A 15443-nucleotide genomic window follows, 5' to 3' on the forward strand; every position below is an offset into this window, starting at 1 on the left:
GTCATTTGTTGGGTAATTAATTGTTGTATAAAAATCTTTTGATAAATTGTTCGTTAGATTTACTGAGTGAGTTGAGTCTCCTCTCTCCTTTCTTTTGTAGTTAAAAGGATGGCAGGCACGCACGCACGCGCGTGCCTAAGTAACCCCGGATGAAAGATGGCTGCCGGGAGCACCCACGCCGCCCCGGGCACGCCATGAGGGCTGGCATGTGGAAGCAGAGGCCGCCATTCTGCCCAGACTTGGAGCTGTGTAGAGAAAAGAGGTGAGCAGCATAGGTCACAGCCGCCTGCGACCGACGGGCACAACATCTTATTTCTGCAAGTTTACCGAATGCCCCCCTTTTCAGGGAGAGAGTATGGGCATGGTTTCGTTCATTGAGTTGCAAGTTTTTCATTCCCTCTGCTCTTCGGGGGGAGGTTGTTTATTTGGAAGTTATGCTTTAATCTTTCTGCTTGGGTGCAGTGTAATACTGACAGTATCCCTGAGGTGCCAGTGTAATACTGACACCTCAGGGATATAGGACGGAGTCCGTTAAAACTTCTCTGTATCCATCTGCTGGAGGGGAGGCAAAACCCAGGAGTCTGGACTGATCCGTGGTACTACAGGAACGAAAATTAGCAGGTAAGAACCAATTTTCCTATAAACTATCTCCTACCACCACCACAGCAACTACTCTCCTCTCCTCTAAAACACGCCTCGACACACCCTCAAAGAGACAGCTGCAGGAAGGCTGCATATATAACCTGCAAAAGTAACTTGCTGTGCGATGACGCAACGCAATACACGATGCGCCGCATGTGATGGCATTTCGCCACGTGCGATAAAATGATGCTACGTGCGTTACGTTGCTATAGCCATCACATTATCCTAACCATGCCCCGTTTTTTTTTATCGCAGGCACTATTTCTGCTATATTTATAGCATTTTGATGAATCTAGGCCTAAATGTCTTAATTGGCTATATTCAGCCTTTATCCAGCTAAATTCTTGCTGGCTAATAAGTTAGGAGGCTAGAAGTTAGCAGGATAAGTTAGGGACGGTCCAGGGGCGTAACTGGGGGGAATTGAGTTAGCCAGCTAACTCTGGTCAAGTCAAAGAACTGTTCTAAAGTTAACCGGCTATATTCAATAGTACGGCTGTTCAGAGTTAGATGAATAAATGTATCCAGCTAACTTTGCTATCCAGACTTTGTCTGAATATAGACTTCAGTATGTATGTTTCATTATACCCCGCCTGGAATTTTATACAGTGCAGTCTATAAATATTTTATAAATAAGATAAAATGTTTTGTCAAGGCCCAGTATCAGATATCGAGCATGAAAATAATTATGTAGCCATGTTAGTCTGCTTCAATGCATGAAAATAAAGGTTGGAAAGCAAGAAGAATTGGTGCTAGCTTTGTATTAGACTAGATAGATTTCTTGAAGAGCTTTTGAGCTATCACTTCCTTCCTCCAGGTCCAAACAGAATGAGCAGGCCAGAGCAGCAAGAGATGACATTGCCAGAGAATACAGGGAATCATAAACTAGACTACAAGGATAGTGGGGAGGGAGGGGGTGGCGGTCACTGAGTCAGAGCGATAAGAAGATGACAAAGAGGCAGTAGAATTATTTAAGTCCTACAAAGTCTCTGTAATCTGTAATTCACTTGCATGTTCAGCCAGCAATATCTTATGCTCTGACTGCTTATTTGAACCTGAGGAAGGGACAGTTAACTAGGGATGGTGCGGAAAAATTAGGTTCGTTTTTTTCATTTCAGGGGGAGGGGGTTTGGCTTTGTTACATGTTTCTTTCGTTAGCTGAAACGAAATAAGCATTAAATTGATGCCTCCCTCCCCCAGACCACATTTACCCCTTCCACAGGAGTCTCTGATGTAGGAAGGGGCAGGAGCAGTCCCTCAATCGTTACTGCCTCACCCACTCCCAGTTTGAAAACGGTACTGGCTGGACCTGGAAGCCAGCAGCATTGCATTCTAGGGCTGCATCCCGTCCAGCCTGAAACAAAAGGATGCCATTCTCAGACTGGGCGCTGCCCCTTTCTGCATCGGAGACCCTCCTCGGAAGGGGGAAGCGTGTCCATAAGGGAAGGGGAGGGGAGGAATCTTTGTGCAGGTCAGGCTAATTGTTCTCATTGACCTTCTCAAATGAAAGTCAACATAAAAAAAAGAAGAATTTCAAGGGGAAGTGGTGTTAAATGAAATGCAAGTGTTTTGTAGTGTTTTTCATTTCATTTACAAAAAATGCACATTCCTAGTGTTAATTCCCAGAACCCAGTGAAGAAATGTATTAAGTTAGTCCAATAAAAAGCTACCACCTCTATGTATATTTAGAGCTTAATATGTGTGGATTTCAAGCTTTTCTCGTTTATTGATTTTCCTTTTTCACTCCTCTGTCCTTGGTTTTCCTTCTTTTTAACGTATTAATGGAACGGAACTGCAGTTAGTTTGATGTTGTATTATTTGTTGGTTTGTTTGCTAATCCGTTGATATTTCATTGCAAAGTTTGATGCTTTGTTTAAAATGAGTTATTATGTAAAAATGAAGTACAGAAAACTATCTCCTGATATGTTTTTTTTGTTCATTGATCTTTATTCCTCAGATAACCATGAAACAAGTGAAAAAGCACTACAGGACGTTTGCCCGATTCTTAGATGGAGTACTTGGGATGTAGGGCCCCACTGGGGTCCCTACGAAGGTGTGGCCTTGTAGAATGGCTGTGCAGTTAAAAAAGGAGGGAAGAACGCATCATCTTTGCCACAGCAACCCCCCCATCGGAGGCTGCCTTAATGGGTTATTTCCTGGGTCTACACAAGAGGAATTGCAGACTTTTGAGGTGAAAGTCTTAAAATTTGTGGAGATTTGAGAGACTTTCTAATTGATTTTACCTTTTGAAGTTAGAGAAGATTCTGTATTTCTGATGCACAGCGGAAAGGAAATTTTTCCATGCTTCCTTTCATTTCTTTTCTTTGGAAATGTATTCATTTCCCATCTGATTCACTCAGCTTGAGAGAGTCGGTACCCAGACTGCAAAACCTCTGAAGGAGGTGAAAATACTCATCCAGTATCCAGAGGAAGAGGGAGAGAGGAGCAGAGGTGGTATCCACATGGTGCTTACTCACAGCTTTTACCCATCCGGTGAGCACCAGAGAGTCAAGGAGGTGCCCAACTGGTAGATGTTATGTCGGTCGGCTGTGGACCCCGCAACCGACCTTCCTCACCGTCTTGCCGGGGGCGGCTCCCGGCTCCCCTCAGGTCAGGGGAAGTGCTCGCAGCACTGCTCTCCCCATCGTGGCCCTGTCCGCCGATGAGGAACATCGACTCACGGCAAGGACGCCATCGCTGATCCATGCTCTGACTCTGGATTCCCATGGGTGCGCGCCATCTGTGCTCTATTTAAAGGGCCAAGAGCGGGAACTCCTGGCCTGGCTCCGACTGATGACATCATTTCCTGGAGACATTTAAGCACCTCCTCTGGCCTACACAAACTGACTTGGCAATGAGTTCCTTCGTCTGGTGCTTGTTCCTGTCTCCTTGGACCCATGGTTCCTGTGTGGATCTTACTGCTACTCTGCTCTCTGGCTTGGGTACCCGCTCCTCAGGGGCCTGCTTGTGCTCCAGTCGGAGGCTTCATCTCCGGGCTTTCCCTGCCCCTCAGGCTAGCCCTGCGCCTGTCAGAACTCCTGCCTGCCAGCCTCCCTGCTCCTCAGGTTGTCCCTCAGAACTGCCTTACTGCTTTGGAGACTCGACTCCGCCCTCCCTGCTCCTCGGGGCAGTGCCTACACCAATGACTATCTGCGCTTCCTCGCTCCTCGGGGCAGTGCCCACGTTCTACACCAATGACTTTACCTGCGTCTCCATTCCTGTCTGTATGCTGTGGGTTCTCTCTCTGGACTGTGTCTCTTACCCCGCTCCTCGGGATTCCCCACAGTACTCTCTCTACCAGCTCCTGCTGCAGCTGACCTTGCCTCCCGACGGTGAGGACCTGTGGGGCTCCTCCCTACAGGTGGTATCAACCCTCGCCTCGGGCCAAGGGTCCACAAAACCCACGAATCATAACAGTAGAAGAGAGAAAACAGAGGAGTGGAAGTGAAGGAAAGGATCCAACCAGAGTTTCAGCATTATTCAGGTACCATGTACATGGAACTTGAAATTGGAAGGCATATTTGTTGTATAGAAGTCCTGATAGTCCCTAAATTCCAAGTGGAACCCCCAAATTTCAGAAAGAAATAAGCGTGACCCCCATAACAGAAAGGAGGGATGACACAAGTTGCCGATTCAATCATTTGTTTCTGGATCGTGGCTTTACCAAAGGAAACGCGTATTCTGTGACAGACGCCTATTAGCTCACAAGCGTTTCAGTCGAGACTTCATATTGGAACAGCAGGCAAGCATCCTTCGGGGTCTTTTCAACGCACTTGGTGATTGACACACTTAGCGCCTTGCCATCCCCCCAAATGAAGAATGCACTGTGTGGGGCTTGACGAGAGCGCATTGCGACTGTGTGTGTGTGACTTACCCCCAGTGGCTTTCATAACCGACCCTGTGAATATCAAAGCATTCCCTGAGTTCAGGGTTACAGGGGCAAACTACAGAAGCAGCTCCTGGACAACTTTTTTTTTTCTGTAGATGTTTTCCCCCCTTCCTGAATCTGCAGAAAAAACGAAATCCTTCAGCAAAAGACCTGCTGCTTCAAAACAGTACATGGGAATGGACATGGCTGGCTTGATCCTGGCTATTCACCGTTACAGCTCCACTCCTGGCGGGGACAATGAGTAGACCTTCAACGTTCTAACTCTAAAGGTAGAATTGTACCAAATATTTAAATGTAGCATAAAACTCGTACTCATGTGCAGCTAGTTAATGCAGGACTTACAAGATAATTAGCTTGTTATTAGGGATGTGAATCGTTTTTGAACGATTAAAATTATCGTCAGATAATTTTAAAATCGTCCTAAATCATCAGAGTGCACGATACAATACAAATGCCCCCGATTTATCGTCATAAATCGTCGTAAATCGTTAAATAGGGCACGGGAATTATTTGGGGGAGGGCGGGAAAACCGGCACACTAAAACAACCCCTAAACCCACCCCGACCCTTTAAAACCAATTCCTTACCCTCCCCCACCCTCCTGAACCCCCCCAAAATGTTAAATTACCTGGTGGTCCAATGGGGGGGGGGGGGTCCCAGCGCGATCTCCCGCTCTCGGGCCATCGGCGCCATTTTGGCTGCCACTATTTAAAATGGCGCCGATGGCCCGATAAAAAAAAACCCACCCGACCCTTTAAATCGACCCCCCTTAGCCTCCCCCACCCTCCCGATCCCCCCCCCAAAACCTTTTAACATTACCTGGTGGTCCAGGGGGGCCTCGGGGGACGATTTCCCGTTCCCAGGCATCAGCTGCGCTAAAAAATGGCGCCGATGCCCCTTTGCCCTTACCATGTGACAGGGTATCCGTGCCATTGGCCGGCCCCTGTCACATGGCAGGAGCACTGGATGGCCGGCGCCATCTTTAAAAATGGCGCCCGCCATCATTACTCATCTGCCAGTATATATAGGGGGCTGATGAGTACAGATGGCCGGCGCCATCTTTAAAGATGGCGCCGGCCATCCAGTGCTCCTGCCATGTGACAGGGGCCGGCCAATGGCACGGATACCCTGTCACATGGTAAGGGCAAAGGGGCATCGGCGCCATTTTTTTTAGCGCAGCTGATGCCTGGGAACGGGAAATCGTCCCCCGAGGCCCCCCTGGACCACCAGGTAATGTTAAAAGGTTTTGGGGGGGGGTCGGGAGGGTGGGGGAGGCTAAGGGGGGTCGATTTAAAGGGTCGGGTGGGATTTTTTTTAGCGGCGCGGGCCTCCCTAAAAAAAAATTAGCGATGTGAATTGGAATCGGAAACGATTCCAATTCACATATCTTAATGATCAGATTTCCCCCCCCCCCCCCCCCCCAGCCGAACCTGATCGTTAAGACGATCTGGCACACGATTCACATCTCTACTTGTTATTGTTCTTTACATTTCCTGGGAATTTATCAGGACAAGAACAAAACCAGGAAAAGATCAGCCGGAAAAAAATGACTCGTTATTGTTCCAGGTAAGTCTCGGGGTTTGTTTTAGTGGACAGAAACCGGGACCATAAAACAACATTAAGCAGATTCTCACCTATTCAGCAGCAGCAGCATCCCCATCTTTACCCCCATCCCCTACCTAGCATACCCCTCTCTCTTCCCTCCCCCACCATGCTGAGAATCTCCCTCTTCTCCCCCATCCCCCGCACTGGTGGTGGCTCCAGGCTGCTCCTCTCTCATCCAGCAGCAGGCTTACTGAGGCTTCCCCTGCTCTGCAGCACTGAGCTGCTGCCTTTGTGCAGGGCCGGGGAGCCTGCCAGGAAGTGCTTCCGGTGGACAGGGCCCACTTCAAATGCATTCACAGCACCAGACAGCAGGCGCTTTGGCTACTTGGGGGTGAGGAAGCAGACATGAGACGTGGCATGGGAGGCACTGGAGGGTGAGCCCTTTCACTGGTGGAGACTGGGACTGGAAACACAGCAGGCGCTTTGGCCCACAAAGCAATGGCTGAAAGTCTTGGAACGCTGCATCTGCCGCTCGGGAGCAGCTTTTTAATCAACCTAAAAGAAGAATGAAAATTGGTTTAAATTGATTGTCATCTTTGGAAAAAACGGGAATTTATGGGTAAAAGTTGGTTTAAACTGAAAACAAAGGACCCTAAAGATAATTCACAGGGCTACAAAATTCCTTCCCCCAAATTGTTTACAATCTAAAGTTTGAGGAATGGGATAGGAGGTCAGCAGACTCATAAACCCTATGCAGAGCGAGAGATGAGGGCCGGCCTAGAGACCAGCATGGGAACCAGCCTAGTGCCTTAGTGACAGTGCTGTGTTCGATGTCCCAGTCCAGGTCGTCCACCCTCTGGGCTGGCCGGGGGCTGAGAATGCTGAGGAGGAAGTCCACCACTGTGTGCAACAGTGACACCTACTGGCCGGGTTCAGGGCTCGTCATTGCAGGGATCTGGAAGGGTTCTTGCCACATGTGAGGAGGTATGAAATCGGGAGGGAGTGCGGGTAGGGGCAATCATTGAACAGTTGCGAATGAAGGTCTCCTGGTGCCAGATCCAGGAAGCTCAAACGGAGCAGAAGGAGATGGCCAGATCCAAAAAAGAATCTTGGTGTTTGCATTTCACAGCCTTCTTTTCTGCTAGGCCACGTCAGAAACCCATCACAGCTGGAGAAAGAACAGAAGCGAAGCAAGCCACTGCCTGTTCAGTAGCAGAGATAGCTCACATAAAAAGTCAACTGGCACGTTATGAAGGTGACCTATATTAGTCTCCTGTATAGCAGGTGAATTAATAAAAAGAAATCTGAAGCTTCCCAGTTTTATACTGGGAGGTCAGAGGCAACAACAGTCAAAAGGCCATAAGCACCATAAACCGTCTCCTAAGACACGACCCACATATTCATCAGCTTTTTCCCTTTCATCCCAGAGACTTTTCATGGTCACCAGCGCATTGGATCAGGAAGCTAAGCATTGAGGCCCTTTGCATGCCTATGACGACATCGCTCTGCATCTGGCAGAGGGATGTATAAACGGGCACACTGTCCAGTCCTATGAAATTTTTTTTTTTTTAAATTAAACAATAAATTAACACTGAAGAGATCAATACTCAATTTGGTGAGAAAATGCCACACAGGCCCAACTCTTGTAAAGGTCAGGAACAGGGAGGCTTAACTTTCCCTGAAATAATTAGCAAAAATATCTCAGCTCCAATCAGCTCCAGTCTCTCAATCCAATGTGCGTTTTGACAAATGGGTGCAATCAGTCATTTGCGGCCCGAGCAAATTAACAACCACCCGATTATTGATAGATCTGCAGCATTAACCAGCCTGGAAAATGGAACCTGGGCTCTGTGAAAGGGATTCATCATTCAGGCCTAAAGTGAGCTATTGGATTACAATTAACAGGGCCCATTTAGAAAGGTAAACGGATCCATGCACCAAAATTCCTGGTGTGCTTATGTCATGCAAGGATGGTGGGAATGCAGCAGCACCTCCTGCTCGGGGGGGAGAGGGGGAACCCCGTTCCCTGCAAGAAAGCCAGTGATAGCGTGCATGGCTTGCACTGACGTTGAGAGGAGGCTGGCTCTGCGTGTCGGACACCGATCATGAGCTGTTTAAGCTGCATTGCTATTAGATCAGGAAAGTGGCACTGCAGCAGTAGTGGTGGAAGCAATCAGTCAGGCGAGCGTGATACCGCGAGATAAGATTTGCAGCTCTGCGAGACCAGCAGCTTACCCAGAAACGTGTTCTTTCTTTTCCTTTTAGTTGCTGTTTTGTCCAGCAGTTTTCTCCTGCTCCACTGGGCTTTTGGTTCACATTGGAACATCCTTCACAGATATGCAGGGTACTTCCCCTATTTGTTTTGTAACTTTCCCCAGGCCCATAATTGAAGTGATGGCCCTTGCCTGCAGCCACAGGTCATGATCCTCTCCGGAACAGGCTATGCTTTCACCCTGTTTTCAGCCCAAAGTTAGTACCGTTGAGCATTGCCTGTGGCATCCTCCCCACCACAGCTGCCCGCCAAAGCCTCCCCAGCCCCGATCGTCTTAGAGAGCTAAAGCCAGGCCCGGAAACTGAGCTCAAGCCTTCTGCTGGAGTCGCTGGGCCAGCTTACAAACACCATATAACAGGGTAACCTGAAGGACACCCGCCTCACTTCAGGTGCAGAGGAGAGCGTGTGTCCTCCTGGAGGTGCAGAGGAGAGATTACTTTAAAAGAAAGAGAAATATTCATCATCTTGTCTCTGCAGGCCCTGGTGCTGTGTATTTCCCATTATTGCTGGGCCTTACAAAAAGGAGGGCCAATGTGATCCAATAGGGCAGCTGGGAGCACCACACCCAAAAGGACCTGTTCAACTAAAGAGCATAGCTTTCCTCTGATGAGCATGCTGTGCTGTAGATCAGTCAGTCGCTTGGTACACAGTTTGTAGCAGTCATTCATCTATATTGCATTAAACCTTCCCATTAGTATGCAGTTCAGCTGTAAAGTGATGTCAAACTCTGCTCTTCACAACTGGGACACAGATTGTTAGGAGTTGATGTTAGCTCTGTGGTCAGTAGATGGATAGTGATGGTTACTGGAAGCCATTTTGGGGAGGGACAGCGTTTTAATAGTACAGTTAACTTAGGATAGGTAAGTCTTTCAGAGTCCTGTAATAAGGGCAGAAGTCAGATACGCAGGAGAAATGAGAAAAAAAACAGATTAACAAATACTTGTAAAATCCACGAGGGAGATACCAGGCTGCAGAACCACTGGTCTCATGCACCACACCTGCACTGAAGGTAGCTTTCAATGCCCTCTTATCTAGCCCTTATGAATTAGGCACTGTTCATGGAAAACCTTTTGTTTCCTTTTTTGTTTTGTTTCATTTCTCATCTTATCATGCACTCTAAATGGTTTCAGTGCAAACTGATATGATATAGCACAAGCTAAAATGACAGAAACAAAACAAACAAAACAAAACAAAAATGTTCCTGTCATTTAAAAAATGACAGCGGACAGAAGACCAGGTGGCAGAAGCCTTTTTCGGAGACCAAGATGGCCACCAAGTGAGATGCACGCTAAGAGCTCTCTCTTTGCTCCATTTCACTGCTATTTAATTTTCCTGTAATATGCCTCATAATAAATGGAAACCTAAGCTTAAGGAGAACACTTACATATCTCCCTCACTGGACTCAAGTCAACCAAGGATTGAAGGCTTCTTTGTCACGTTGACATCCATTCCGGGAACGAGGGCTATTGTGGGTTCAATATAGAGCATATGCTGGTCCTGCTGGCCGAGGATATCTCGCTGAGTCCCGGAGCGTCGACAACTCCATCCCCTCCCTTCAGCTCAATTCCTGTGATTATGGAAGCTTTACCAGCTGCCTCCAAGGTTGGTTGGGGGACGTGGGTGCTGGAAGAAGCAGTTACGGAGACAACCGTGAAGCCAACTCTGGCCGCCACAACTGTGCTTCCATTTGAAGAGCTCTCTTCCTCTTTAAAGGTACCAAAGGCTGAGGGCCTCTCGGCTCAGTCTTTCATACCGGTTCCATCAGGGGGCTTGAGCACTAACATTGTTCAGAGCAAAGTAAGTATGATGCAGGACTTCTCAGCTGCAAAAATTGCTTCAGCTAAGCTTGCAGTAATTACTTTGGATGCAGTACGGAATGCATTGGTATCACTTGAACAAACCTGAGATGCCCAACTTCCAGTCTAGCAAAGTCCTCCTGTAGTGTATCACAATTTGCTTGTGATTTAACTATTCTGAATAATTTTGTATTATCTGCAAATTTCATAATGTCACTTGTTGTATTCCTTTCCAGATCATTTATAAATATATTGAAAGGCACCGGTCCAAGTACAGATCCCTGAGGCACTCCACTGTTTACCCTTTTCCACTGCCATTTAATCCTACTCTCTGTTTCCTGTCTTTTAACCAGTTTGTAATCCACGAAAGGACATCACCTCCTATCCCATGACTTTTTAGTTTTCTTAGAAGCCTCTCATGAGGGACTTTGTCAAAGGCCTTCTGAAAATCCAAATTCACTACATCTACTGGTTCACCTTTATCCACATGTTTATTAACCCCTTCAAAAAAATGAAGCAGCTTTGTTAGGCAAGACTTCCCTTGGGTAAATCCATGTTGTTCTGGGAGCGCTAGGAGAGCGGTCCCATCTTGAGGGGATTGTGTGCCCTTGGGCCTCGGCACAACCCCAGAAGACTCCAGAGCAGCACCGAGGTAGGCGAGGCGTGTCCAAGCATGGGTGAAGACTGAGGTCTGACCCTCTACCGGACCTGCATGCTTCTGGAAGGCCAACAATGCAATGTTGGTTACTGAACAGTCCTTTGACTGTTTCCAGCCCTTTCGGACCTGCCGCTAGGTATCGGCAAGAAGCAGCAGGTCGGACTGAGGACGAGGGCAGATGAAGACCTTGTCACATAGAAGACTCTAGATGAGACGAGGAGCTTGGAAGACTCTGACGAGATGAGGAGCTTGGAAGGTTCAGACATTAGCACTGTCTCTCAGGGCGCCCTACACAGCCCACCGACATGGGTGGACCCAATGGGCTAGTCACGGACCTCCCTGTCCCACTGCGCACCCTACACAACCTGAAGAGGCTGATCACGGAACACACGGAGAGCGGGACAAGCACAGGAAGGGAATCCAGCCAAGACGAAACTCCAATAACAAGAACAGGAACCGATGAGATGGATTTACCCAACAAGGTGTCTTCTGGAGAACCAGAGGAGCTGGAGGGACAAGTGGGCTCAGAACAAGCAAAGGAGGAACGGAACCTCGGAACATCAGGAAATGGAACATCAGGAAATGGAACATCAGGAAGTGGAACATCAGGAAGCCTGGACTAGAAACCTCAGAACATGAAGACATGGAATATCAGGAAGCCACGAAGACTCAAGACATGGAGCTCCAATGAATAACAAGGAACGAAGACCTGACGGAGCACTGGAAGACAGGAACCTTCAGGGACGAAGAACTCCGATGCAAGGCGAAGGCTGAAGTGACGAAGCCCTTTTATAGGGCTATCTAGGAAGACACCCAGGAAGACGTCATCAGGTGGGACCCAGGGCATATCCGGCTGCGGGCCCTTTAAATATTGTGAAGAGGTGCGCCGGCACCTAGGAGCAGGCAGAAGCAGCAGAGACAGCTGATGTTGGCATTCCTGCCGCGAAGATGAAGAACTCTACAGGTGGCGGCAGAGACAGCCTCTCTGCCGCTCGAGGATCCCGGTAGCAGCTCCAGCCACGAAGAGGACCCATCAGATGGCACAGGCTGCCTGCGCAAGGCAGGAGCCGGCTGCAGCCTCTGGGCCACGGGGGACGATATCAGCGGCAGGCCCTGACTGCTGTGGAATGCGGCTTTGATGTTGGTGGCTTCCAGGCCACATCGGAAACACAACTGCTTGCAAGAAGAGGTGAGAGGCTGCTTGCGGCTAGCCCGCAAGCAGTATCACAACACATGTTGACTGTGTTCCATTAAACCATGTCTTTCTTTATGCTCTATGATTTTGATCTTTAGAATAGTTTCCACTATTTTTCCCGGCACTGAAGTCAGGCTCACTGGTCTATATAGTTTCCCAGATCTCCCCTGGAGCCCTTTTTAAATATTGGGGTTACACTGGCCACCCTGCAGTCTTCAGGTTCAATGGATGATTTTAATAATAGGTTACAAATTTTAACTAATAGATCAGAAATTTCATTTTTGAGTTCCTTCAGTACCCTAGGATGCATACCATCTGGTCCAGGTGATATGCTACTCTTCAATTTGTCAATCTGGCCTACCTCATCTTCCGGGTTCACAGTGATTAGGGTTCAGTTCATCTGACTCATCACCCTTGAAAACCATCTCCGGAACTGGTATCTCCCCAACATCCTGATTAGTAAACACTGAAGCAAAGAATTAATTTAGTCTTTCTGCAATGGCCTTATCTCCCCTAAGAGCCCCTTTAACCCCTCAGTCATCTAACGGTCCAACCGACTCCCTCACAGGTTTCTTGCTTCAGATATATTTTAAAAAGTTTTTATTATGAGTTTTTGCCTCTATGGCCAACTTCATTTCAAATTCTCTCTTTGCCTGTCTTATCAATGTTTTACACTTAACTTGACAATGCTTATGCTTTTTCCTATTTTCTTCAGATGGATCCTTTTTCCAATTTTTGAAGGATTTGTTTTGGCTAAAATAGCCTCTTTCATCTCACCTTTTAACCATGCTGGTAATTGTTTTGCCTTCCTTCCACCTTTCTTAATGTTTGGAATACATCTGGACTGCGTGTCTAGGATTGTATTTTTAAACAATGTCCATGCCTGTTGAACACTTTTAACCTTTGCAGCTGCACATTTCAACTTTTTTTCTATTTTCCTCATTTTATCAAAGTTTCCCTTTTGAAAATTTAGTGTTAGAGCTGTAGATTTACTTATTGTCCCCCTTCCAGTTATTAGTTTAAATTTGATCATGTTATGATCACTATTGCCGTGGCCCCACCACCGTTACCTCTCTCACCAAATCCTGTGTTCCACAGGATTAAGAATTGCTTCCTTAACTAAGCTCTCTTTAGATACTAACCAACGTGTATTAACTACAGAATAATTGGTTTCATTTCATGGGGCAAAAATAGAAGCTTTGGATTCATGTGTTTGTGCAGTAGAGAAGATTCAATATGGACTAGTTCAGTCTGAAATGTTCCATACTAAGAAACTTGAGAAAACTGAAAATTCTTTAAGAAGTTTGAACTTAAGGGTCCTTGATTTTCCTTTGATTAAACTAATTGCTCCTATAGATCTTTTCAGGAATTACATTTTGCATGTTCTCAAGATTTCACAGGATGCCAGGATGCTATGCCAGTTATTACCAAGGCATATTATTTGCCACAGCATGAGGAAGCTGCTACTGGAAATCATCCTCAACCTCAAGAGTCATCTTTGAATTTGACGGATATTTTGGCATCGTCACAATAGACTGAGATCTCAAAAGAGGGATTTTGTTGGTATCGTTCGCATTCTTGAGTGATAGGAATACAGTCCTTATATTTTTCTTTTGTAATAGATCGCTTCTTTTTTATGGTCAGAAAATATTGATTTACCCTTATATTACTAGAATTACTCAAGAGCATAGGAAAAAGTTTCTCTCTATGAGATCTGAGGTCATTGGGGGTGCAATATATTCTATGATATCCATGCAAGTACCTTGTGAAATATTTAAATGTTAGTTATGTCTTGGAGGAGGAAGAGAAAAGAAATACCTGAAACTTGCTATTTGGACTGGGGTAAAAATTGTCTTGCCCGACGGACGAATCGAGGATTTCTGGGTTTGACGTCTTCAGGGTGGAGCCGGTAAGAAGGGATATAAAATCTGACCACCCTGCAGCCCAAACTCCGAGGAGGAGGAAAAAGAACTACCTGAAACTTGCTATTTGGACCGGGGTAAGAACTGTCTTGCCCGACGGACGAATCAAGGACTTCCAGGTTAGACGTCTTCAGGGTGGAGCCGGCAAGAAGGGCTAAAAAATCTGACCCCCCCCCCTGTGGCGCGCAGCCGATGCCGGCGCACTGCCCAAGCCACGCGCCCCAAAGGGGCGCGCGGCTTTGCCTGAAAGTTTGGCATTTCTGGGAAGTGACTGGTTCATATCCTCCACATAATGTGTTGAATTTCTTCTTTTATTTGTCTCTCTGAATCCTCCACTGGCTGGAATCAATATTAAAGCTGCTGGACAGAGTTGAATACTTTATATTTCCTTGATTTTTCCTTTGGTATTGAGAGATGCCACATACAAAAAGGAAGGGAAACTGAGGGAGGTAACAACTACATCCTCTCCAGTAACCCCTTCTCAGTCTAAGATTGAAAAGTTTTTTAACTCAGCCAGAAGTAACTCCCATTGAAGGAGGCCCTGTGATGCCTATGATTGAGCACAAAGTGGTATCACTTGCTTCACATATCTTTAAGTCCGGGAGCGCCAAATACGCCTTCACCTCCTCTTGGTGGACTATCTTTATCAAAATGTTTTGAGTTAAACTCTTCTGTTCCAGGGGATAAGGCAATACAAGAAGGAGGAAGTGTAGAGTCTTGTATTCAGGATGAAGGAAAAGGCTCTGACACACACAATGGAGTGATCAGTGTTGGAGCACTAGGGTCAGAATCCAGTATTCCTCAAAAATTTGAAAAACCTTTAAAAATAACGCCCAATAACCTCTGGACTGCAATAATGACTTTAGAAAAATCTGTTACCACTCTCACAAATGTGGTCACAGACGTGAACAAAAGAATGTTAAATATTGAACAACAGAACAAGACACAAAAGACACAAATGCAGGATATAGATCAGAAGATTTCACAAATAGAGAAAATACAAACAGGATTAATACAAGGGGATCTTATACAGCAGAAAAAAATGGAGAAAATTGAAAATGAATGAGATATTTAAATCTGAGGGTGATTAATTTCCCACAGGTTGGAGGAATCTCAGTTCAAGAGCAATTTAAACAATATCTGGGTACGGTATTAAAAATACCGAAAGAATCCTCACCGCCATTGGCAAAAATTTACTTCCTACCTGAAAGAAGAGGGAAAGAACAAGAGGATCAGCAAGATCAACAACAAGGACCATTAAATGTTACAGAATTGTTAGAAACGTCAAATGAAGAAATAGTTCATAAGAGAGGAACTGTTCTTGTTAAATTTAGCTTTCCCTCAGATAGGGATATGGTGCTGCTTAAATTGTTTCTGAGGAATAGGTCTGTTAAATATTATAATCAGCAAGTCTGGATTTTTCCAGATGTAACCAGAACCACTCAAAGTAGGAGAAAGGAATTTTTAGCCTTAAAACAATTAGTAGATAAAGTGGGTGCCCAGATGACAATCCGTTACCCTAATAAAT

This window comes from Rhinatrema bivittatum, chromosome 7 (assembly GCF_901001135.1).
Source record: "Rhinatrema bivittatum chromosome 7, aRhiBiv1.1, whole genome shotgun sequence".
Lineage (NCBI taxonomy): Eukaryota > Metazoa > Chordata > Amphibia > Gymnophiona > Rhinatrematidae > Rhinatrema > Rhinatrema bivittatum.